Genomic DNA, 27,045 nt, shown 5'->3' on the forward strand with positions numbered 1-27,045 from the left:
TGTCTCCCTCTCTCTCTGCCCCTTCCCTACTTGTGCTCTGTCTCTCTTTCTCTCCCACTCAAAAAAATAAAAAAAAATTTTCTTAAAAAAAATTGATTTTATACAAGGAATTAGTCAGAAATATATCATAATAACATTATCATTTCCAATATCATATCTGACTAATAAAAAACAGGATTGAGCAATTATTCAATTGATCACCGTATCTATAAGTTCTACTCCCAAGTTATATATTGATCTGTTCTTCTCTGTCAGTTGTTACTATCACTTTAAACCTAGCCATTTTCATATCCAACTTGGATTTACTGTAATAGTTTTCTAACATCCCTACTTTCATTTTTACACTCTCATTACCCGCTTTATACAAAGAAACTTTCCTGACTTTCAAAAAGTTTATTTCAGAGAATGTGTCAGTCTTGGGTAAAATATGTTAACTCTCTTTTTCGTATATGTTAAAATCTGTATTCTCTGAAATGGACCCATGAATCCTGACTGATATTCTAATCTTATGTTATCCACATCAGTTTTCTTTGAGCTTTTTGATTATTAGCAATTGTTTTCTGAAGTGATATCAGCAAGAATTATGGACTCCATCAGGAAGCCTGCCTACCAGCTTTTGGGGACATCTCATCTTCACACCTCCCTTCCCCAGCTAGGCCCACAGTTGTCCCCAACACTGCATGTACCTCACTCCTATTAGCTTGATAGCTCAAGGTGCATGACCCCACTGTGGTGAGACTAAGCCTTTGTAGACAGCTTTTGGGCAAGTGAAAAAGACTGGCCTGAATCTGTGGGATTGGGAGAGTTTACACAAACTTAAACATCTCAGGGCTCTGCCCTAGGGAAAATGAATGGGAAGCTCTCAACACTAGGTCTGTTTTTGTGGGTTAGGATAAGTCATACAATCTGAAGACATCCCCTCAAGAGGGAACAAGAAGTAAGGAGCAGACATATCCATAGAAAAGGACTGAGAAGGCTAGTTGGACTGACGGGTGAAGGTGTTTTTTTCCCCCAGAGCCAGTCAGCAAACCCTGGAGGGAATGATCACTTCTTTAATGTGAAAACTGACACAAGACTTCAAGGAACAAGAAAAGTCAAGGAAATATGACACCACCAAAGAACACAAAGAAATGCAAATCTGTGAATTGCCTGCAAAAATTACAAATTAGATTGTTCTAAGGAAGCAGAGTAAGCTTAAGAGAACACAGAAAAATCAATGAAATCAGAAAAACGACATATGTACACAATGGGAGTTTCAATACAGATAGAAATCATAAAAAAATGAGCCAAAGATAAAGTTAGAAAAAAATTAAAGAGGATATTTTGCTTATATGAGGACCAAACAAACAGAAATATTGGGTCTGAAGAATATAATGAATGAAATGAAAAAATGAATACAGATCATCAACAGCATACTCTATGAAGCAGAAGAATCTGTGAACTCAAATACAAGTTATTGAGATATTGGAGGAGCCAAGATGGCAGAACAGCATGAAGTTTTTTGTGTGTCTCACGTCCATGAAATACAGCCAGACCAACACTAAACCATCCTATACACCTAAAAAACTAATTGGAGGATTAACACAACAATCTGCACAACCTGAACCACAGAATTCAGCAGGTATGTGGCACGAAGAGGTGAACTTGGGGGAGAGAGAAGCTGGTGGAGGGCAGGGAGCCACTTTTGCAGGCAAAGAGAGGATGGCGACTTGGGAGGGGGAGGAATACGGGAAAAGTACCCCTCCCCAAAAGCAGCTGGAGAGAAAGTGGAAAATTAGAAACAGCCGCAGGGACTAAACTAAAAAGGGAAAAGGAGAAAGGAGAAAGGAGAGGGTTTAAATTCCATTAAGACTGTAAACAAGGGGAGCGCAAAGTCTGCAACTCCACAGCTCAATACCTGGAGGTACTCTGGTGAGAAGGGTGAATCGCCAGGAACAGAGTGGGGTCCGGGAGGTTCTCAGGCCAGACGGGGAAAATCAGTTCCACTGCTGGAAGGACATTTGGTGGAGACTACTGAAGCCACCGGTCGCAGCAGACCCCAGAAAACAGCCACATTCGCTGGTGCTAGAACAAGGTCGTTAAGGGTGAAGCCTGGTGCCAGATATGCGTTGTGATTTTCCATAATCCCTGAAAAGCTGCTGCTACACTATCTTGCAAACTTTTTATGGGGCAGGCAGGCACCTGGCCACAGTCTCAGGGCACGGGCAGCAGCAGGGTCCCACAAGCGTTCCTGGGTGCAGCCAGCTTTTGGCCATCGCTGTGAGACCCTCCCACAGAGGGGCAGAACGGGTCAAAGCCACAGTCCTTCAGAAGTAAGAGACCAGGGTAAAAAAGCCGCATTTGATACAAAACTTGGGAGAGAGATACTGCCTGGGTGGGGCCTGGTCATAAACAGTGAAAAAGCACGGAGCAGATGAAAGCTGAAGACAGAGGACAAGTGCGCGATTGCCGATCGGGGAGAACATAGATCCGATACTAGAGACTGGGTAGCTGTGTGACGGCATTTTCACCTCTCCCACACATGCGCATACACACCTAGGAGCACCACAACAATCCACCCCCGTGGACTAGCAGTGCCATGTAGTGGAGAACGGAGCCGTTACAATGAGCCCCGCCCAACGAGGCCACCTCATTCTTCAAGAACACAAGTCTCACCACCTACTTAGTTTATGGACTATAAAGCACTACATAGTCTGACTTCTATGGGAAAACGAAGTAATTTCACTCCTATTTGAATCTGTAGGTCCATCTATTCAATTTTTTTTCTCTTTACACTATTTTTCTTTCTCTTGAATACAGAAAGAGAAAAATTCATTTTTATTTTCAATTTTTAATATTTTTAATTTCTTTACTATATTTTTTACTTTTGTGTAAATTTTTTCAAACTCTCTTACTTCCATCATTTTATTTTAGTCTACTTCAGTGTATTCACCTTTTCAAATTTTCAAACGATTTCCTTTTTTTTTTTGTTTCTATTCTTTTTCTTGAATGCAGAAAGAGAAAAACTTCATTTCTATGTTCAATTTCTATTAAAAATATTTTCCTTTAATTTTTTACTATATTTTTTGCTTTTATGTAAATTTTTTCAAATTCTATTTTACTTCCATTATTTTATTTTAGTCAACTACAGTGTATTCACTCTTTCAAACTCTCAAATGATTTCCTTCCAACTACAGTGTATTCACTTTTTCAAATTTTCAATCATTTCTTTCTTTTCTTTTTTTGAATACAAAAAGAAAAAAATTCATTTTTATTTAGTTTTTATTAAAAATATTTTTCTTTAATTTTTTTCTACTATATTCTTCACTTTTGTGTAAATTTTTTCAAATTCTATTTTACTCCCATCATCTCATTTTAGTCTACTTCAGTGTATTCACTCTTTCAAACTCTCAAATGATTTCCTTCCCCCCCCACCTTTTTTCTGTCTAATCACTATCAACACCCAGACCAAAACACACCTAGGATCTAGCACCATTTATTAGATTTTCTGTGTGTGTGTGTTTATTGTTTAACTTTCATATTTTTTTAATTTTTTCATTTTAATTTTTCTACCTCATTAATTCCTTTTCTCCCTTCAAAATGACAAAACAAAGGAAGTCACCCCAAAAGAAAGAGCAGGAAGAAACAACAGCCAGGGATTTAACCAACACAGATACAAGCAAGATGTCTGAACCAGAATTTAGAATCGCGATAGTAAGAATACTAGCTGGAGTCAAAAATAGATTAGAATCCCTTTCTACAGAGATAAAAGAAGTAAAAAATAGCCAGAATGAAATTACAAATGCTGTAACTGAGCTGCAATCATGGACGAATGCAGCAGCAGAAAGGATGGATGAGGCAGAACAGAGAATCAGCAATATAGGACAAACTTACAGAGAATAATGAAGCAGAAAAAAAGAGGACGATTAAGACAAAAGAACACGATTTAAGAATTAGAGAAATCAGTGACTCATTAAAAAGGAACAACATCAGAATTATCAGGGTCCCAAAGGAAGAAGAGGAGAAATAGGGGTAGAAGGGTTATGTGAGCAAATCATAGTGGAAAACTTTCCTAACCTGGGGAAAGACACAGACATCAAAATCCAAGAAACACAGAGGACCCCCATGAGATTCAACAAAAACCAAACATGAACAAGGCATATTATAGTCAATTAAACAAAATACTCAGGCAAGGAGAGAATCATGAAAGCAACAAGGGAAAATAAAATCCCTAAACAACAAGGGAAGACAAATCAGATTTACAGCAGACCTATCCACAGAAACTTGGCAGGCCAGAAAGGAGTGGCAGGATATATTCAATGTGCTGAATCAGAAAAATATGTACTCAAGAATTCTTTATCCAGCAAGGCTGTCATTCAAAATAGGAGAGATAAAAAGTTTCCCAAACAAAAATTAAAGGATTTAGTTTGTGACCACTAAACCAGCCCTGCAAGAAATTTTAAGGGAGACTCTCTGAAGGGAGAAAAGATGAATATATATAGAAAATACATACATACATACATACATACATACATACATACATACATACATAAATACCAAAAGCAACAAAGATTAGAAAGGACCAGAGAACACCACCAGAAACTCCAACTCTACAAGCATCATAATGGCAATAAGTTCATATCTTTCAGTACTCACTCTAAACATCAATGGACTAAATGCTCAATCAAAAGATGTAGGGTAATAAAACGGTAAGAAAACAAGATCCATCTATATGCTGTTTACAAGAGACCCACCTTAGACCTAAAGACACCTTCACATTGAAAATAAGGGGATGGAGAACCATCTATCATGCTAATGGTCAATAAAAGAAAGCCAAAGATAGCCATACTTCTATCAGACAATCTAGACTTTAAAATACAGACGGTATCAAGAGATGCAGAAGGGCATTATATCATAATCAAGGGCTCTATAACTAAGAAGACCTAACATCTGTAAACATTTATGCACCAAATGTGAGAGCACCCAAAGATATACATCAATTAATCACAAACATAAAGAAACTCATTAGTAATACCATAATAGTAGGAGACTTCAACACCCCACTCACAGCAATGGACAGATCATCTAATCAAAAAGTCAACAAGGAAACAATGACTTTGAATGACACACTGGACCAGATGGACTTAACAGATATATTCAGAACATTTCATCCTAAAGCAGCATAATATACATTCTTCTCCAGTGTACATGGAACGTTCTCCAGAATAGACCATGTACTGGGACATAAATCAGCCCTCAGCAAGCACAAAAAGATCGAGATCATACCATGCATATTTTCAGACCACAACACCCTGAAACTTGAAATCAACAACAAGAAAAAATTTGGAAAGGTAACAAACACTTGGAGACTAAAGAACATCCTTCTAAAGTATGAATGGGCCAACCAAGAAATTAAAGAGGAAATTAAAAAGTATATGGAAGCCAATGAAAATGATAACACCACAACCCAAAACCTCTGGGACGCAGTACAGGCGGTCATAAGAGAAAAGTATATAGCAATCCAGGCCTTCCTAAAGAAGGAAGAAAGATCTCAGATACACAACCTAACCTTACGCTTAAGGAGCTGCAAAAAGAACAACAAATAAAACCCAAAACCAGCAGAACACATGAAATAATAAAGATTACAGCAGAAATTAATGCTATCAATACCAAAAAAATAGCAGAACCGATCAATGAAATGAGAAGCTGGTTGTTTGAAAGAATTAACAAAATTGGTAAACCACCTGCCAGTTTGATCAAAAAGAAAAAGAACCCAAATAAATAAAATCAAGAATGAAAAAGGAGAGATCACAACCAAGACAGCAGAAATACAAACAATAACAGAATATTATGAGCAATTATATGTCAATACAATGGGCAAACTGGAAGAAATGGACAAATTCCTAGAAACAGATACACTACCAAAACTGAAACAGGAAGAAATAGAAAATTTGAGCAGACCCATAACCAATAAGGAAATCGAATTAGTAATCAAAAATCTGCCAAAAAACAAGAGTCCAGGGCCAGATGGCTTTCCAGGGGAATTCTACCAAAGATTTAAGGAAGAGTTAACACCTATTCTCTTGAAGCTGTTCTAAAAAATAGAAATGGAAGGAAAAATTCCAAACTCTTGCTATAAGGCCAGCATTACCTTGATTCCAAAAGGAGACAGAAACCCCCACTAAAAAGCACTAGAGATCAATTTCCCTGATGAACATGGATGCAAAAATACTCGATATTAGCCAACCGGATCCAACAATACATTAAAAAAATTATTCACCATGACCAAGTGGGATTTATACCTGGGATGCAGGGCTGGTTCAATATCCACAAAACAATTAAAGTGATTCATCACATCAATAAAAGAAAGGACAAAAACCATATGACCCTCTCAATAGATGCAGAGAAAGCGTTTGACAAAATACAGCATCCTTTCTTGATAAAAACCCTCAAGAAAGTAGGGACAGAAGGATCATACCTTGAGATCATAAAAGCCATATATGAACGACCCAACACTAATATCATCCTCAATGGGGAAAAACTGAGAGCTTTCCCCCTAAGGTTAGGAACAAGACAGTGATGTCCACTCTTGCCACTGTTATACAACATGGTATTGGAAGTCTTAGCCTCTGCAATCAGACAACACAAAGAAATAAAGGGCATCCAAATCGGCCAGGAGGAGGTCAACCTTTCACTCTTCGCAGATGATATGATACTCTATATGGAAAACCCAAAAGATGCCACCAAAAAACTGCTAGAATTGATTCATGAATTCAGCAACGTTGCAGGATATAAAATCAATGCACAGAGATCAGTTGCATTCCTATTCACGAACAATGAAGCAACATAAAGAGAAATCAAGGAATTGATCCCATTTACAGTTGTACCAAAACCCATAAAATACCTAGGAATAAATCTAACCAAAGGGGTGAAAAAGCTATACACTGAAAACTACAGAAAGCTTATGAAAGAAATTGAAGACACACACAAAAAAAGGAAAAAGATTCCATGCTCCTAGATAGAAGAACAAACATTGTTAAAATGTCGATACTACCCAAAGCAATCTACCTATTCAATGCAATACCTGTCAAAATAACACCAGCATTCTTCACAGAGCTAGAACAAACAATCCTAAAATTTCTATGGAACCAGAAAAGACCCTGAATAGCCCAAGCAATCTTGAAAAAGAAAACCAAAGCAGGAGGCATCACAATCCCAGACTTCAAGCTATACTACAAAGCTGTAATCATCAAGAGAGTATGGTACTGGCACAAAAACAGACACTCAGACCAACGAAACAGAATAGAGAACCCAAAAATGGACCCAAAAATGTATGGGCAACTAATCTTTGACAAAGAAGGAAAGAATATCCAATGGAATAAAGACAGTCTCTTCAGCAAGTGGTGCTGGGGAAACTGGACAGCGACGTGCAGAAGAATGAACCTGGACCACTTTCTTACACCATACACAAAAATAAACTCAAAATGGATGAAACACCTCAACGTAAGACAGGCAGCCATCAAAATCCTCGAGGAGAAAGCAGGCAAAAGACTCTTTGACCTTGGCCGCAGTAACTTCTTCCTCAACACGTCTCCGAAGGCAAGGGAAACAAAAGCAAAAATGAACTACTGGGACCTCATCAAAATAAAAACCTTCTGCACAGCCAAGGAAACAATCAGCAAAACTAAAAGGCAACTGACAGAATGGGAGAAGATATTTGCAAATGACATATCAGATAAAGGGTTAGTATCCAAAATCTATAAAGAACTCAACCCAAAATCTATAAACAACCTCAACACCGAAAAAACAAATAATCCAGTGAAGAAATGGGCAAAAGACATGAATAGCACTTCTCCAAAGAAGACATCCAGATGGCCAACTGACACATGAAAAAATGCTCAACATCACTCATCAGTGAAATACAAATCAAAATCTCGATGAGATACCACCTCATACCTGTCAGAATGGCAAACATTAACATCTCAGGCAACAACAGATGTTGGTGAGGATGCTGAGAAAGAGGATCTCTTTTGCACTGCTGGTGGGAATGCAATGTGGCATAGCCACTCTGGAAAACAGTATGGAGGTTTCTCAAAAAATTATATAACTATCCTATGACCCAGCAATTGCCCTACTAGTTATTTATCCAAGGGATACAGGGGTGCTGTTTCGAAGGGGCATATACACCCCAATGTTCACAGCAGCACTATTAACAATATCCAAAGTATGCAAAGAGCCCAAATGTCCATCGATGGATGAATGGATAAAGAAGAGTTGGTGTGTGTGTGTGTGTATATATATATATATATATATATACACACACATATATACATATATATACACATATATACATATATATACACACACATATATATATATACATATATATATATATATATATATACATATATATATATATATACACACACACACATACAATGGAGTATTATCCGGCTCAAAATGAATGAAATCTTGCCACTTGCAACTGCATGGATGGAACTGGAGGGTATTATGCTAAGTGAAATTAGAGAAAGACAAAAATCATATGACTTCACTCATATGAGGACTTTAAGAAACTAAACAGATGAACATAAGGGAGGGGAAAAAATAATATAAAAACAGGGAGGGGGACAAAACAGAAAAGACTCATAAGTATGGAGAACAAACAGAGGGTTACTGGAGGGGTTGCGGGAGGGGGGATGGGCTAAATGGGTAAGAGGCACTAAGGAATCTACTCTGAAATCACTGCTGCACTGTATGCTAATTTGGATGTAAATTTTAAAAAATAAAATTAGGGGCGCCTGGGTGGCTCAGTCGGCTAAGCGTCCGACTTCGGCTCAGGTCACGATCTCGCGGTCCGTGAATTCGAGCCCCGCGTCGGGCTCTGTGCTGACGGCTCAGAGCCTGGAGCCTGTTTCGGATTCTGTGTCTCCCTCTATCTCTCTGACCCTCCCCTGTTCATGCTCTGTCTCTCTCTGTCTCAAAAATAAATAAACGTTAAAAAAAATTTTTTTTAATAAAATTAAAAAATATAAAAATACGTTTTTTTGTTGCAAAGTAACTACTATAATTGAGAAATAGTGTGTGAAAAGATTTCCCCCCACTCTAGTAGACAATTTCCAGGCCCCCTCTATATTGCCTCATTCATGGTATAATACCCAACATTTTTTTCTCAGGCCTTTTTGCTTATATGGAAATGACAGGTACTTTTTGAAACATACTGGATGTTAGAGTTTGCTTACAGATTGTTGAGAAACTACATGAATATGAACTATCTCAATAAAAATGCAGATTATGTATAGAACACTGTATCTTAGGTGTTTTCTGTTTCAAGTAGAAGTACTTTCTCTTAGATTTTTCTTTTTACTTCATAACATTTGTCATTGTCTTTCAGGTGGAAATGAGGTATAGTGGGCATTGTTGCAAATGCACCTACATTCCTGTATATATTATGCATTTGTGCATAATTAACCTCATTATAAACTAAAAGCCACATAAATAATGCAAACTGTCCCTGTGATAACTGTGCATATCATAATGTATCTAAGTGCTGGATGTAAATGTGGATAAAAGCACCAGTGAAACTGAAAATATTTTAATGTTTTTCTGCTCTGCAACAATTTTCAAAGCTTTAATCACTTAGAAATTAAATACCAGAAAGGTAGGTATTTAATAATACGAGGCTTCCTCGGAGCCTTCTCTGGTAAGAAGATAAGCTAGTATTTTATAGACCAATTTGGATGCCTTTAACATAACATAATTTCTAAAAGATCCAGTTTTATAAATCTAGAATAATGGTTAAATACAAGGCTTTACCAACAGTTTTGTTCAAATAAAAATAAAAGTGCAAACAATCAAAATCTAAATTAACTGTAATTATTTTCTCCTAAGTGTTGTAACCCTTGTGGGAAACAGCATTTCTGGCAGTGTTCCCACAGGACTTGAATATAAAGCAAACCTAAGCACAAGCAAAATTGCTTTTATTTACATTGTCCTTGAGTTAAGCACCTATTCTTTATATTTGCATACATATTAATAATTTGTGTTAAGTGAATTAAATTACTTTAAGTGTAATTTTATTCCACTGTATTTAAGCTTGATAAGTAATTTTTATAAGTTGACTACAGTGGCTTAAAAACATGGAATTTAAGTAAAATCTACACTGAAAATAATACCTGTAAACCACACCAAAAATAACAGAAAATGGGTGAGGTAGTATATTTGGTATACAAGGTAAAGTTTTAACAATATATTCATCATACAGTATATAATGTTATTACCAAAAATCACTTTAATAATAAAATAATTTTATGTCACTGTTATAACTGCATTCAGAAATTAAAAATGTTTTTAATTGTGTAATTTTTAAACATGTTTTGACTATATTAAAATGTAATAAATACAGTTTTATTCTAAAAAAAATTGATCTTTGCAATTCTTAGACCATATAATCAGATACATAAACCTATGTCCAATCATACATGGTCAAAGAATCCTCTTATTCACTTTAATTTTGCAGTTTCACATAAAGCAATATATATACATACAGTTAGGAAAAGAGGCAAACATAAAGATACATTGAACAGTCACAAAAATCCCATTATACATTGCAAAAACTACAATACTATCCATGTGGTTGTTTCTTCAAGATCAATCCTAACAGCTTTCAAATGTCTAAGTTGTCCAAAAAATTTTAAACACAAAAACTCCAAGCGGTTACACAGAATGACAGGATTGATGTAACTTTTTTCATCTTTATAATCTCTGTGTTAATACTGTTTATTTCAAATATACAGCTTACAGTCAGAATTTTGTAAGCAACATAGAAGTCAAAGACAAAAATCAAGTGATTATGAAGTTAATCTTGAAAATAACACAGGGAAGATGGGTCCATCTACATCAGGAACTGTGTAGGAGTTTTGATTTCCATATAGAATGCAGTATCTATTAAAGGATAAGTAATACAAATAAGTAATACAAATATTAAGATTTCTTATATTTTTAAAAGTATCTTTAGAACTTTTAAGTACATTTTTAAAAATATATGTTCTTAAAATCCAATAATATTCACAAAAATTACCAGATAATAATAAAAGTCACTCCAGGGACCTCTACTGGTGAAGCTTGACATTTATCCAGTTAGCAAAGAAGAAATGTTTACAGGGTCCAGATTCAAGATCACAAAGCTGAATCTGAAGCTGAGACACAATAAACTGAAAACTGGCACGGCAGATATTTCAAATTTTTCATTTTTTAGCATCCCAAAGATTCTGTACCTTTGGGTACTGCACCATGATACAACTCAGATGAATAATTTTAAAGTGAAGTCTGTGAAATGGGGGTTATATGAAGCCCTGACAAAGATAAGCATGAAGAAGGCCCACCGAATCTTCAGCCCCATTGATCTCCAGAAGTATAATCCAAGTAGACATACGAGCAGGCTAGATTCTTTGTATCAGTAGTAGTAGCCCAGTCATAGTTAGAGGGAGTCATTCTGGTAGGCCATGTGTAAACCTTCATCTCTGCACCCATCACCAATCTGTCGAAAGAGCCATCAGACCAGCTCTAGAGTCACCAGTTATTTGGTGCCTCTCCTATGGTGGATATTTATTTTACCAATGCAAAACATATGGAAATGCAGTTTATTGGGTTTAATTGGCCATCTTTTTGTATGTTTTTTGTCTCTTCAGGTTTGTTGTTGTTTGCACGTACTGCACACATTGTCTACTGTGGTGTTTTTTCTACTGACTCTTCTTTGGTGAAGACAAGCTGCAAAGGGTAAACTTACTATCTAAAAAATATAGAATTCTGGGGTCATGGATGACAGGGCCCAGAGTGGCAAAAAAACAAAGATTGATTATACGATCAAAAATAAGATCATATAAACTAGCAACTATTAATTAGAAATACTAAGTCAGAGATGAACTTTGGAGCTATGACTGATCAATCATAATGAGGACATGCAGGTTTTGAGAGTCAGAATGGAATGAAATAAAAACTGGGGCAAAGGGACACCTGGGTCGCTCAGTTAATTTACTGTCTGACTCTGTTTTGGCTCAGGTCACAATCCCAGGGTTGTGTGATCAAGCACCACATCAGGGAGCTCCACGCACTGAGTGTGAAGCCTGCTTAAGATTCTCATTCTTTCTCTCTCTCTCTCTCCCCCACTTGTGCACTCAATCTCTCTCTCTCTTTCTTAAAAAAAAAAAAAAAAAATGAGGGTGGCTCGGTCTACTGAGTGTCCGACTTTGGCTCAGGTCATGATCTCATGGCTGAGTTCAAGCCCCACATCAGGCTCACTGCTGTCAGTGCAGAGCCCACTTCAGATCCTCTGTCTCTGTCTTGCTCTGCCCTTCCCCCACTTGTGCTCTCTGTCTCTCAACAATAAATAAAACATTAAAAAAATTATTTAAAAAAATTTTTTAATTGAGGCAAAGACATTGAAATCAATCCCAGATGCTGCAATAAAATATAGGATAGGTGATCAATGCCAGGAGAACAATTAGAAACAAAAAAGCCTTCGAAGTACAACAGGTAACCATCAGAGCTCTAATGTAGGCAGTCAGCATGTAACACCTCTATTTTAATCAGTTTACTGTAAATTCCTAGAGCCTTTAGGTCTAGGGGGCTCTATCAGTCAAGGTTCAGTCAGGAAAACAGAAAATTCACTAATTCCATCTACAGCTGATCTTGTTCGCTCTTCTATTCATCCATTCAGTTCAGTTTCACTTCATATAATATTAAATTTCATATAATAAATGAATTTCTGATTTCTAGAATTTTGGAATGGTTATTTTATGTATCTTTCTCAACTCATTCCATTCTTACATTAACTTAACCTTTTATGTCTAAACACTTTTTTTCCTTGGTCTACAATCTTTAGGTGCAAATCATCCTATTTTGTATAGTTGTTATCTCATGTGGTTTTCATGAATTAATCTTCAATAGGTACTGATCTCTGCAAACACTGCACATGCCCTGGATTGTGAAAGCATCCATTCAGAATGTTTTTTTCTGACCTCCTTTGCTGCACCTTAACGTGATCACCAATTTCATTATAATTTAACTTTTTTGGCCTGAAGTCACTGCACTCTACAGACAGTGTAAATTTTGATGCCTATTGTTAAGGCACTTACCTTTTTAAAAATTTTTTTTTAATTTTTTTTTTAATGTTTATTTATTTTTGAGACAGAGAGAGACACAGCATGAGCAGGGAAGGGGCAGAGAGAGAGACACAGAATGTGAAGCAGGCTCCAGGCTCTGAGCTGTTAGCACAGAGCCTGACACGGGGCTCGAACTCACGAACTGTGAGATCTTGACCTGAGCCGAAGTCGGACGCTTAACCGACTGAGCCACCCAGGTGCCCCAAAGTTTTTTTTATTCTCCCCCAAAACCACTTTTTTATACTTCCTACAAGCATCTATTCATGGAATTTCCCTTTATTAAACCTAACAATCGGTGGATATCCTTTCGTGGTTTCAGACTTGGCTGTGTATGTTGTTCTATGTTGTCTTTTCTTCAGGATGTATATGCATGCGACTGAAGCAGAAGTGGAAAAGCGTGGAGTCCATTAAAATCAACTCAGTCCACTACACTGAATAGAACTCTTAATGTACATGTTTGGGGGAAGGATATTCCTTTTAATTAATGATTTTTTAAAATTTTCTTGCACTATAGTCAAGAGTTGTTTTACATAGATACGTTAGAATTTGTTGAGGTTTTATCTGTGACCATGTCTAAGTTCAATTGTACAAAATTTTTCAATGCACTTGAAAAGAATGTACACACTTCCTTTGAGCTACCGAATTTAACTGATGAATCTTGTTACTTGTTTTGCCAAAATACTCAACTTCCGGTGCGCCTGGGTGGTTCAGTAGGTTGAACATCTGACTCTATGTATCAGCTTAGGTCTTGATCTAGCAGTTGAAAGATCATGCCCCACGTTGGGCTCTGCACTAACAACATGGAGTCTGCTTGGGATTCTTTCTCTCCCTCACTCCCTGCCCCTGCCCCACCCCCTCTCTCTCTCAAAATAAAAAAAAATGAACTTTTTTTTAAAAAAATCAACTTTCAACTTTTGTTACAAAAACAATTTTCATACTAATTTATTGTTTGCTTGATTTACTGGTTTCCGAGGTATACTGAAATCTTACAATTTTTCTTATTTGTTAATTCTTAGTGAATTACTTCTATCCACAGAAATGTTTTTCTTTATTACATTTCATACTGTGCATCTTTTATTCTACTTTGATATTAACAGCATTACGTTAATTTTCACTTAGTACTGGCTAAATACAGACACATATATAAAACAATTCAAGGTCATTCTGTATTAGTTATTTTCATTTTAAACAAAAATAAAAGGTGGATTAAACAATCTTTCTTAATAGAGGAGTTTACTTGATTCATACTTAAATTAATGTAAAAGCAATACATTAAATGAAAATGAAAGCAACTACATTAAAATACTAGTTTGCACTTATCTGTAACAATTTAACATTTAATTACCATGTTTTTTCTCACTGCATTCTCTTTTTCCTGCCTTTTTATTAGAATGATCAAAATGTTTCTATTCTCTTGAACTGCCAATGAAAGTTATACTGTACACATATTTTTCTCAACTCTAAGAAGGGCCTAGAAACAGTAACATCCCAGCAACAATGAGCACAGCTACAACCCAGATCTTAATTTCTGTGTATTACTCCTCAAAAATAGGAACCACAGCTTCCTGGACAAATGACTGATTTTAGTTCAAGGCAAGAAAAACTACAAGATGAGCATGAATCATCTTGAAGTACATTAAATGATGGGAACACATCAAAAGGGTAGTGAGCAACTGGAGAGGGCTCCAATGAATCAAATCTGGAATAATTTGAGCGTAAAAAATTAATAATGATAGTTTTGGATTAAACTCCATAGGATAAATCAAATATCCATAAATCTATACTGACAGAAACAAAAATAAATGAATAGAGGAAAGGGGAAGCTCTTCCTTATGTTCTAATTCCAATTAATAATTAATAGATACTAAAAATAGAGGGCAGGGGCGCCTGGGTGGCGCAGTCGGTTAAGCGTCCGACTTCAGCCAGGTCACGATCTTGCGGTCCGTGAGTTCGAGCCCCGCGTCAGGCTCTGGGCTGATGGCTCAGAGTCTGGAGCCTGTTTCCAATTCTGTGTCTCCCTCTCTCTCTGCCCCTCCCCTGTTCATGCTCTGTCTCTCTCTGTCCCAAAAATAAATAAACGTTGAAAAAAAAATTAAAAAAAAAAATAAAAATAGAGGGCAAAGTATGATGACAAACAGGGTATTTACACAGTTTCAAGGTATCTCCTCACAAAATACTTAATTTCAAAAGGAAAAATTGTAACTTTACAGTGCAGAAACCTGGAAATATCATCTTAATCAAGTGATCAGAGTTAATTTTACCATTAATTAGATACATTAACATTATATGAGTCATGAAAATCATAATGAAAAGAGCATATCACTTCTGTCATATTCTTGCCAAAAATGCACAACTGGAATTTAATCATAAAGAAACATCCAACAAACCTAAGCTGAAAGTCATTCTATAAAATAACTGGCCAATAATTCATCAATAGTGTTAAAATTAAGAAAGACAAAAACAAAACGAAACAACAACAACAAACACCCCAAAGGATTATCTCAGATTAAAAGAGACTAAGGAGGTATGATAACTAAATGCAACATATGATCCAGGACTAGATACTGGTACAGGAAAATATATATATACATATCAGCTTCTAGACACTTACACTTGTGGTCCATACACTTCTACCCTCCTTAATCCCCCCCTCCTCCCCGCACTGACCACAAAAAAATTAAGAGTCCTTTTCTAAAGGAAATGAAATAAACAGTCCAAGATGAAATAAAGTAACCAGAATCAATGTACCATATCCAAGTAAAGCCTTTTTCATTTTGACATTTATAGTACTTAGTAATGTCTAGTAATATACACATACTTAGCATAAAAGTCAACATCAGTCAGAAATAAAAATCTCAAATTAAAAAAAAAAAAAAAACTAGCCAGTTAACAAGTCCTTCACTGGTGCAGAGATCCCTGTGAGTCAAAATGCATGCGCACGCGCACACACACACACACACACACACACTCACTCTCTCTCTCTCTCTCTCTCTCTCCCCCTCAGGACACAGTGAAAAAGGATAACTTTAAAAAGTGAAAGGTTAACTGTTTTAGCAAATATAGATATCCAAAATATTCATCCATATAAATAATATACTGTAAAACAGAACAGAAAAAAGGGAGGACTCATATATTTCACACCTCTTATGCCCCACCTCATATCTCTTCAGCCCATTTTCCTCCTCCAGTTTTTGCTGTGGCAAGGAGCTTCTGCAAAGTTGTAACCTAACAGCATAGATCTCTCAGCTTCTGCACTATGACTTCTTTGGCACCACTGCATACTGCTGAAGAACCTCACCTAGCACTCACATGTATATAATTGCAGTATGTTCAGTAGGATTGCTCGCCTATACTTCAGGTAGTCAGGTCCCAGCTGGATTAAGTCCCAATTGTTCACAGTGATGATCAGCTTGGTAATGTACTTTCCTCCTTTCTCTGGACTTTCCTGGTTTACCTTTCCCTGTTCCCTACTCCTGTAACCCTTGGATTTCTTAAAATAAACTACTACATTCTGATCCTCATTTCAGGCTCTGTTTTCGAGGAGAACACAGACTGAGACAGTCTGTAACAGAACTGGAAATAAGAGCAGAGCCACAAAATAAGACTTGGGAATTGGACAATTAACTTGTAACTGGCAATAACAATCTCACTGCTGATGACATGAGCAATAACTATAACATGAGTGATAACTTCTAGAATTCAATGAAATCAACAACTTATGATTCACACAGGGGAGTAAAGAATTGGGAGATGGTAAAGTACTGATCTATGGACAGTATGGACACAATGGTAATTAAATACTATACAGAGTGGAAATGGCTTTTGTTTACAGTTTTCTATGCCTTGTAAAAAAAATGACAGCGTCAGTTTAAATAAACATCAAATCAAAACATGCTGTCAAAGTCAGAAGTTCTCATTGGCAGTGTTTAGACTCTTTTCTTCTGAAGCAGCAGAAAAGCAGGTTTAGAATTGCAAAGGTAGCAGAGCTACAAAAGAGACTCAACTCACAACTTCAACAGGCCTCCTGTGCGAGAGTCAGGGCCTAGATAGAAAAAGAATGAAACCCTGGGAGACTTGGGGTGAGGGGAAAAAGCCTGAAAATCCTGAATCTCCCAGATTCTTCTGGGTTCTGCTTCTGGGGGTAGGTTGGTAGAGAAATTTCTATCAGGGGACACAGTAAGGTTTCCACTCACCTAAAGCTATGACTTGCTCATTTTGGACTCCTCGTATCAGTGGGACAATGGGCAAAGAAAATAGTTATTATTAGTGGGAACAACTAACTTTGACAATTACCCTGATCAAGATCACAGTTACATGGTAGGAAAAACAGATTTTTCCAAGACCCAGGAGATGTAGAGGAGTGCCTAAAATTCAGAGTGGTAGAAATCATTGCCTAATGATAACTCTTACAAGTTTACCTGCAGCAACCATGATCGAATAATGCTAAGGTAACTTGGGGATGAAGGCTCATGTCATCCCATCAGACTAATAGTTCAGAACAGCCAAACTGCAGGCCCAGAGAGAAGGAAACAAGAAATTTGTAAAAGGGGAGGAGGATGATACTTTATTATTCCTTCAGGGCCAGCTGCAGTAGCTAGGACCAAAGCCTGTTACCACTAATTCCCTTTGGTAAAGGGGAATGAACTTGGCCACCATATTGAAAACACTGTAACTAACTGTACTCAATAGAGGGCACCAAGGGATATGAGCATTGCAAAATGTGGACTATAGTTATCACTCATTTTGCCCTACCTCACCTCTCCACTGCTTTCTACTCCCCAACCATCCTTCAGCCACTGCCATAGTCAAACCAACTTCCTTAAAGAGATAACCAGACACTAGCCAGCGGTCCTGAACAATCTTGCTTTCTGCCCCGGAGTTTCTCTGATGCGACTGTGGGACGTCTATGAGCAGCTATGTTGACCACACACATCCAAATACGGCAGAGAGTTACTGGCGCCTTACACCAACCTTGACAAATGGGGGACAAGAGCCAATAATACATTCTCTCCTTCCTCTACTATTTTTTAGGTGGCATAATTAATCTAAGAAGCATTCTACATACCACCTGAAATGGTCCCAGGAGGATAGAAACCAACTCTCCACAGTACTGACCAGGCTGGTAACATACCCTGGTACTGACTTTCCCTCCTTCTTTATGTCACTTTCCTTGTCCTACACTCCTATTTCATGGAATCAGTTCTAGAAACAAAACACTAACATGCAAGTCCTTTTCTTAACTGCAGCTTTCTGGGGTAACTAAGCTAAGAGACACATTCTTGTAAGAGAAAAAAACACAGTGGCTGAAATTGAAATAGGTGAAAACAAAAGGTATGTTGGAACATAATATAAGGAAATCTCTTAGAATATATAAACAAAAAATAAAGATGACAGAAAATATGAGAAATGAGATAAAGTGAGTTATTAATAAAGTAGAGGTCCAACTAAGATCAAATGAAGAAAAAAAGAACTGAGAAAATAAAAAGCAGCAAATTATTAGCAACCAATGCAATGAAGTTTCCCAGAACACAGACATGCATGTAATCTTCAAAAAGAAACAGCCAATGGAGAGCCAAGCTGGATGCATAAAATATTCATTACTATGACATTTTAAACAAGGATAAATGGAAGATCCTAAAAGATTTGAGAAGAGGAAAATTTTGATGACCAGCAAAGGAATAGGAATTGCACTGCCATCAGCATATCATCAGCAACAAGAAATGCAAGACGACAACATAACAATGTCTTTATATTCCAGAAGGAAATGGATTTTTAATATAGAATTTTACATCTCTCCAAATTAACTATCAAGTATTCAGAAAATAATATAATTTGAAATATTTTAGGAGTTACACTCTTATCTTTCCGACGTCCGTCAGGATACTAGGTTATGCTGCAATAATCACTCAAAACTCTCCCAGGCTTAAAACAATAAAGGTGTATTTCTCTCTCATGTTATATGTCCACTGCAGTTATATTGAGAGTTCTGTGTCAAATAACCCTCATTCTAGAAACCAGACTGACAGAACTGCCACTATCTGGAACACTTCTAGTGACTCTCAGACAGGAAAAGAGGCTTTTCACTGAAAAGTTAAACTTGAAAGCAAGTTAACTTTTAGATAGCAGAACTATACAAACCTACAGTGTGCCTAGAAGTTGGGTGGTATGTGCAGGGGAGAAAAATGCATGCTATACAGCACTAATGACTATTATACTTTCTCCGGCAGTTATGTGAATTTACTTCAATAAAACGAAACTCTAAACCAAGGAACAAAAAAGAAACTGGAACCACCGAACAGTGGACTCACAGGGAAACTGCTGTGCCAAGTGTAGGCACCATCAAATTGGAAAAGGATGACACATGGCTCGCAGAAGACTTAGTTAAAAATGAGTGAAAAAGACGACTGAGAGACTGGAAAAAAGTGAGGACATGATGAAGAAAATTATGGGGTGGGGGTGCTGAGGAGGAGGAGGAAGAAAAGAGGTGAAGGAAGAGGAAAAAGGAAGAAGGGAGAAAGATGGGGGTGGGGAAAGGAAAGAAATCCAATTAAAATTTACCCTAGGAATATTAACCATTCAGTAGCATGGGTGTCACAACATGGAACATGTAAGGAAGTAAACGGTATTATTTGGCTTTGGAGTAATAGTTGCAATAAAGAAAGCAAAGAAAACTGTATTTATTGACTGTTAAGAATCAAACTATAAAGACAGAAACTTTATGCTTACAAAGCAATACAAATGTCACTAACCTTGAAAATGTAAAAGCAGCAGTGTATTTTAGAGTAGTTAGGTAAAGGCAGGAGGTTAATGGAGGTGGAGAGGTAGGTGGAAGGATAGAAGAACCAATGTCCTGATCTTAAAAATGAAGAGACAAGTGACGCTGTCTCTTAAAAAAAAAAAAACAAAAAACAAAACAAAACAGTGGTTGCAGTTTCTCAGTGGAGAAAATGAGACTAAAAAACTGGAAGGATTTGAAAGGAAGTAAAAAGTTTTACAAGGGTTAGGTAAATTTATTCAACACACATACATTATCTAAACTTTAGAAGTCTTTTTTGTTTTTCTTTTTAAGTTTGTTTATTTTGAAAGAGTGCCCCAGTGAGCAAGCAAGGGAGGGGCAGAGAGAGCGAATCCCAAGCAGGCTCCGCACTGTCAGCGCATCCAGAGCTGGACTTAGGGCCTGAACCCGTGAACCGAGAGGTCATGACTTGAGCTGAAACCAAGAGCCAGACATTTAACCGACTTAGCCACCCAGGCACCCCTAAACTTTATAAGTCTTCAAAGAGCTACATACCATTATCTAGAGATGTGATAACCATCAGTAAAAACCAAAACTGAAATGGTTAAATAAGGCAGATTGTCAGAAGATACTTCTTTTTCTTTTTTTTAAAGTTTTTTTTTATGTTTTTGAGAAAGAGAGACAGAGAGTGAGCGGGAGAGGGGCGAGGAGAGAGGGAGACACAAAATCCGAAGCAGGTTCCAGGCTCTGAGCTGTCAGCACAGAGCCCCATGCGGGGCTCAAACCCACGAACCATGAGATCATAACCTGAGCTGAAGTCAGGCTTAGCCAACTGAGCCACCCAGATGCCCCACTTCTTTTTCAATAAGCCCATATATACCATTTGATCTATCTAATCACAATTATAAATTCCCAGGATTTTGCTAAGTTGTGTTTATTTTTTTCCTTTCCCCAGTGAAGTATTATCCTTGAAGTACTGGACAAGAATGTTTAGTTGTTAATCTGAACTATTCACTATGGTACTGGAAGTCCTAGCCAATAAGAAAATAATGTAAAAAAAATAAATAAAATTTGGAACACAGGAGGAGAATTTGTCATCATTTGTGAGCAATGTGGTATTGAAGAAAATCAAACACAACAAATAAAAAATTATCACAGATTATTTTAAATTCTCTAGGATAACCAAATATAAGATCAGTATTAAAAATCTAAATATTTCCTGAGAAAAAAAATCAATCATAAGGTATTGTAGAATTTGCCACAATAAACAGAAACACAAAATAAAGGATGATTTCTCAATGATAAATCATGTTGGAACAATTACGCAGTGAGATCTCAATACCATATTCTCACAAAAACAAATTTCAAATTGAATATTACATCTTTAAATGCAAAAAACAAAAAAAACCAAAACTTTAAAATTTAAAAATATGTAAAAAAAACTTGAGATGAAAACAGTAGAAAATCAAGAACTCATAAGTAAACTACTTACATATTTAACTATATGAAAGATTTTAAACATTTATATGAAGGAAGATACCATAAACAAACAGAAAGCCTATCATTGGTAGAGAATACATACCACAAACCATTAATATTCATGTGTATTATTCATATGCATAAAGCAAAATAAAAAAGTAAACTCATAAATATATGAGCAGAGACTGCAAAAAGACAATTGCCACAAAAAGAAATATAAACGGTTAAATGAATTACGAAAAGATGCTCAAACTTATAAATAATTATAGAAATACAAATTAATACAAAAATGAAAATAGTGTTTTTCTCTTGTTAGAATGGCAGGAATTTAATGGCTCTATATTTTCCAGTACTGGTAAGAAAATATAGTAAACGGGCAAGTCTCAGAGACTGTGTAAACTGTACAACTATTTGGAGAATGACTTGACAATACCTACGAAAATGTAAAATGACCAAATTGTATCATTCAGTATTTTATGAAAAACAGTATAAGTGTTAAAATATATGTGCAAGAATATCCATTACAGCACAGATGCAATAGCAACATTTAGAAGTTCTCTGCCCAAGGATAAGTAAATAGATAAAGACACTTTGGTTCATCTATACACTAGAAAATATGAAGCTACTAAAAAGAAAAAGGGATGGCTGGGTGGCTCAGTCAGTTGAGCGTCTGACTTCTGATTTCAGCTCGGTCATGATCCCAGGGTACTAGGATCAAGTCCTGAGTCGGACTCCATGCTGAGCATGGCCCCTGCTTAGGATTCTGTCTCTCTCTTTTCCCCTCTCCCCCACTCACTCCTCTCTCATTTTCTAAAATAAAATTTAAAAAGAAAAAAATTTTTTTAAAGAAAAAAGGCAGTCAATATGCACTAATTCAGAAGTATGTTCATGATATACTGTTGAGTGCAAAGAAGCTATCTACAGAAGTATTTATTATTCTCTAACACAATAATCTTAAAACATAAGTATACAGATGATTACAGAAATATAGGGGAAAAAAGCCTGGAATAATAAATAACAAACTGATAACACACTACCCATGGAAATGAGATTCGACTGGAAAGTGAGACTCCCATTTTATGTATTTTAATTTAGTATTTGTTCAAGGGGCATGCACTACTCTTGTAATTTCAAGAGATAATTACAGTACTTTTTCTACAGTTATTACTTTACATAAAAAAACCATTCCCAGCAAATAATTCCTGGCAATCTAGCTCTAACATAGCTTTTGAATACACTTTCAACTATAGTCCTCTCCCATGTTCCAACACTCCACCTTACATGTAGCATTTCTAAATCTCACCCATTTTCCCCAAACAATCCTGCTTCATCATTTGAATTTATACTCATATTCTTCTTGCTTATATACTTTATCTCCATATAAGATTTAATCTCGGGGCACCTGAGTGGCTCAGTCAGTTGAGTGTCCGACTTTGGCTCAGGTCATGATATCACCATTGGTAGGTTCGAGCCCCCGGTCAGACTCTGTGCTGACAGCCCAGAACCTGGAGGCTGCTTTGGATTCTGTGTCTCCCTCTCTCTCTGCTCCTCCCCCACTCATGCTGTCTCTCTCTCTCAAAAATGAATAAACATTAAAAAAAAAAAAAATTAAAAAAAAAAAAAGATTTAATCTCCTTGAGGGCAGAGATTGTCCTTTTATCTCCCAAAGTGTCCCACTGAAAATGTTTAATATGTTGTTAAATTGAATTAATGTAAATTTACAGATATGCTATACTGAACATACTTTGAAAATGTGCACTAGTTCATATTTGTTCACCATTTTTTAAGGGAAGCTCTAAGAAAACTAAATAGAAGTGTTTTTATAGGAGATAGTTCAAGACAGTGACACAGAAAAGATCCTGAATTTGCCTCCTCCCACAGACAAACCAAGTCTACGGCTACGTATGTAATAATTTCCTCCGAGAAAGACCTGAAAACTACCTGAGTAACTCCTTCACATTGGGCAAATGAGAAAGAAGCGACATTAAGGCAGAGTGCAGAGCCTAAGACCCAAGCTCGCCATAAGCCCCACCCCCAGTGCAATGAACCACAACTGGGAGGGAATGCACAACCTTGAAGCTTCTTCCTGAGAAGCAAAGGGTTAGTCCCCCAAATTAGACACACCAACTTTTAAGACCCCCAAAACATATGCCTTGAAAGCTAATGGGACTCCCGTCCACAAGCCTCAAAGGACGGTAACAAACTAGAAACGGCTCTTAAAGGACTTATGTGCAGACTCACTCACCACAGGGCCTAGCGCAGAAACAGCCACAAAGCACAGAAGCAGCCATCTGAGAAAAGGTACCAGACCTTATGTGGAAGAAATTCATTTGCTGACCTTAAAAGCACTGGCCAGAAGGGCAGGGGCTTTTGGGGATCTCTCAGGGGATGGAGTCTGCTGGGATCCACTTTTGACATTTTCCTCCCTCTCTTCTTGTCATCTTCACACTCTCCCTCTACCACTCCCCAGAGTGCCAGTATCTCCCAGAGGGAAGTTTTTACATTCATCTGGTGCCCCGGTTTTTACATCTGTTTTTACATCTGATTTTACAGCTGCAACTCAGGTGAAACCCCTGGCTCACTTGGCCCTGGGAGGCCTGTGGGGCTTGCATTCCTGGGTACCATGGGACTAAAATAACTGGGAAGGTGGTTGTTAGCAGATTCCAGTCCCCATAGTACTGCACAGATAGCAGACAGAAAGACATCTGTGGACTTTCTGAGAAAGAAGCCTATGTACATAGGAGCTTTGGCCTGAGGGCTAGGCTTCTGGTCTGGCACACTTCTAGAGGCCTATGGAGATGTTCTCAGGTACTGTTAAAACTAATAAATTCAGTGAAGAGTATACAAAATCAATATAAAAAAATCTGTTGCATTTATATACACTAATAATGAACTACCAGAAAGAGAAATTAAGAAAACAATCGCATTTACAATGCATCAAACAGAATAAAATACCTAGCAATAAATTTAACCAAGGAAATGAAAGAGCAGTGTACTGAACACTATAGACACTGCTGAAAGAAAATGAAGATCCAAATAAATGGGAAAGATATTCTGTACTCACAGATGGGAACTGTTAAAATGTCCACACTACCCAAAGCCAATGCATAGACTCAATGCAATTCTTATCAAAATTACAATGACATTTATCACAGAAATAGAAAAATAATCATAAAATTTATATGGAAACACAAAAGACCCTGAACAGTCAAAGCAATCTTGAGAAACAAGAACAAACCTGGAGGCATCAACTCCCTGATTTCAAACTACATTACAAAGCTGTAATAATTAAAATTGTAAGGTACTGATATTAAAAAAAAAACAAAAACAAACACACACAGAATAATGGAACACAATCCAGAATTCAGAAATAAACCCATGCATATACGGTCAATTAATTTACAACAGAGAAGCCAAGAATACACAATGAGGAAAGAACAGTCTCTTCAATAAATGATGCTGGGGAAACTGGACAGCCACATATAAAAGAATGAAACTAAAATCACTATTTTACATCATACACAAGTTAAGTCAAAATGGATTAAAGACCTGAACTTAAGACCTGAAACGATAGAACTCCTAAAAGAAAACACAGGTGGCAAGCTCCTTGACATTGGTCTTGGTGATGATTTTTTGATAGGACTCTAAAAGGAAAGGCAACAAAAGCAAAAATAAACAAGTGGGACTATACCAAAGTAAAAAGCCTCTGCACAGAAAGGAAACCACCAACAAGATGCAAAGTCAACATACAGAAGAGTAGAAAGTATCTCTACGTACAGAAAGTAGAAAGAAATCATGTATCTGATAAAGGGCTAATATCCAAATAAAGAATTCATACAGAGCTCCTGGATGGCCAGTTGGGTGAGGGTCTGACTCTTGACGTTGACTTAGGTTATCATCTCAGTGTCCCGGGGTTGAGCCCTACATTGGGCACCATGCTGAGCATGGAAGCAGACCGCTTGGGATTCTCTATCCCGCTGCCCCTCTCCCCGATCACACTTTCTCTCTCCAAAAAACCAAACAAAACAACAAAAACAAAAACAAACAATCTAATTTAAAAATGGGCAAAAGATCTGAACAGACATTTTCCCAAAAAAGGCATACAGGTAGGCAACAGGTACATGAAAAAGTACTAACATCACTAATGATCAGAATCACAAGGTATTAGTCACGCCTGTTAGAATGACTACTATCAAAAAAAACAAGGAATAGTAAGTGTTGGTTAGGATATGGAGAAAAAGGAACCCCTGTGACTGTTGGTGGGAATGTAAATTGGTTATAGCCATTGAGGAAAACAGTGTAGAGGTTCCTCAAAAAATTATATAGCTACTATGTGACCCAGCAATTCCACTACTGGGTATCTATCCAAATAAAACGAAAATACCAGTTCAAAGATATATATATGCACCCCCATTTTCGCTGAAGCATTATTCACAATAGTCAAGATATGGAAACAACCCAAGTATCAATCAAAGATAAACAGATGAAGATATGATATACACACACAAAAAGGACTACTACTCAGCCATAAAAGGAATATTTATCTTGTCATTTGCAACAACATGGAGAAACCTTGAATGTATTATGCTAAGTGAAACAAGTCTAACAGAAAAGGACAAATACCATAGGATTTCATTTATATGTGGAATCTAAAAAAACAATCAAACAAAACCTAGACTCACAGATGCAGGAAACAGACTGGTGGCTGCCAGAGGTGAAGGGGGTGAAGGTGGGAGATGACAGGGGTAAAGGCGATTAAGAAGTACAAAAAACAATGTCCAACTCTTGACTCCGGCTCAGGTCATGATCTCATGGTTCATGGGTTCAAGCCCTAAAACTGGCTCTTTGAGGAGCCGGCTTGAGATTTGGTGCAGAGCCTGCTTGAGATTCTCTCTCTCTCCTCTCTCTGCCCCTCTCTCTCAAAATAAATAAAAAATAAAATTAAAAACAAAAGAAGTACAAAGGTCCAGTTATAAAAGTAGTCATGGAGATACAGTGTATAGCATGGGGAATATAGTTACTAACAATGTATTAACTTTGTAAAGTGCCAGTGACTAGACTTTGGTGGTAACCATTTCACAATACACACAAATGACAAATCACTATGTTGTGCACTTGAAACTAATATATGTCAATTTACCTCAATAAATTTTTAAAAATATGATTGTGGGCTACTGAGTTAAAACAATGAGGCTCAAAGCCTGACTTTACTGCATGCTGGCAATAAAGTCTGAGGCACCTACCAGAGATGATGTGAGAATTAAATGTGACATCATAAAAGCTCTCTTTTGCTTTTCCTCCTTTACCTTATTTTTTACTATGCAACTCCAATGTGCTCTGAGCACCTTTCTGCCCCCATCCACGCTTGAGTCTCATGAATCCAGTCGTAAAACCTATCCCTGTGTGATTTCTAGACGAGCAGAAATGTACTTTAACAAAATCTATTTGTCCCTATTAATCCTGCACCCTCACCCTCTACTTTATTCAGATGATCTCTTCCCAAATAGTTTTTGTTTCTGTAAGTCTCTGATCATGTTTAAAGGATCTTTAGGGGGCGCCTGGGTGGCTCAGTCGGTTGAGCATCCGACTTCGGCTCAGGTCATGATCTTGAGGTCCGCGAGTTCAAGCCCCACATCAGTATCTGTGCTGACAGCTCAGAGCCTGGAGCTTGCTTCTGATTCTGTGTCT

The 27,045-nt window shown here is 37.1% G+C and overlaps 1 protein-coding gene across 1 annotated transcript in view; it reads right to left on the reverse strand.

The window, feature by feature from the left end:
* The window catches only part of LOC121034806 (UDP-glucuronosyltransferase 2A1-like), a 48,320-nt gene extending 27,951 nt beyond the window's left edge, over positions 1–20,369 (reverse strand). Inside the window, exon 1 of the mRNA XM_040481939.1 lies at positions 19,892–20,369. The gene's annotated coding sequence lies outside the window, so the exon portion shown is untranslated. The remainder of the gene's footprint in view (positions 1–19,891) is intronic.
* Positions 20,370–27,045: the final 6,676 nt, after the last annotated feature.

The sequence above is a fragment of the Herpailurus yagouaroundi genome, unplaced genomic scaffold, assembly GCF_014898765.1.
Source record: "Herpailurus yagouaroundi ecotype Mexico unplaced genomic scaffold, PumYag 28, whole genome shotgun sequence".
Lineage (NCBI taxonomy): Eukaryota > Metazoa > Chordata > Mammalia > Carnivora > Felidae > Herpailurus > Herpailurus yagouaroundi.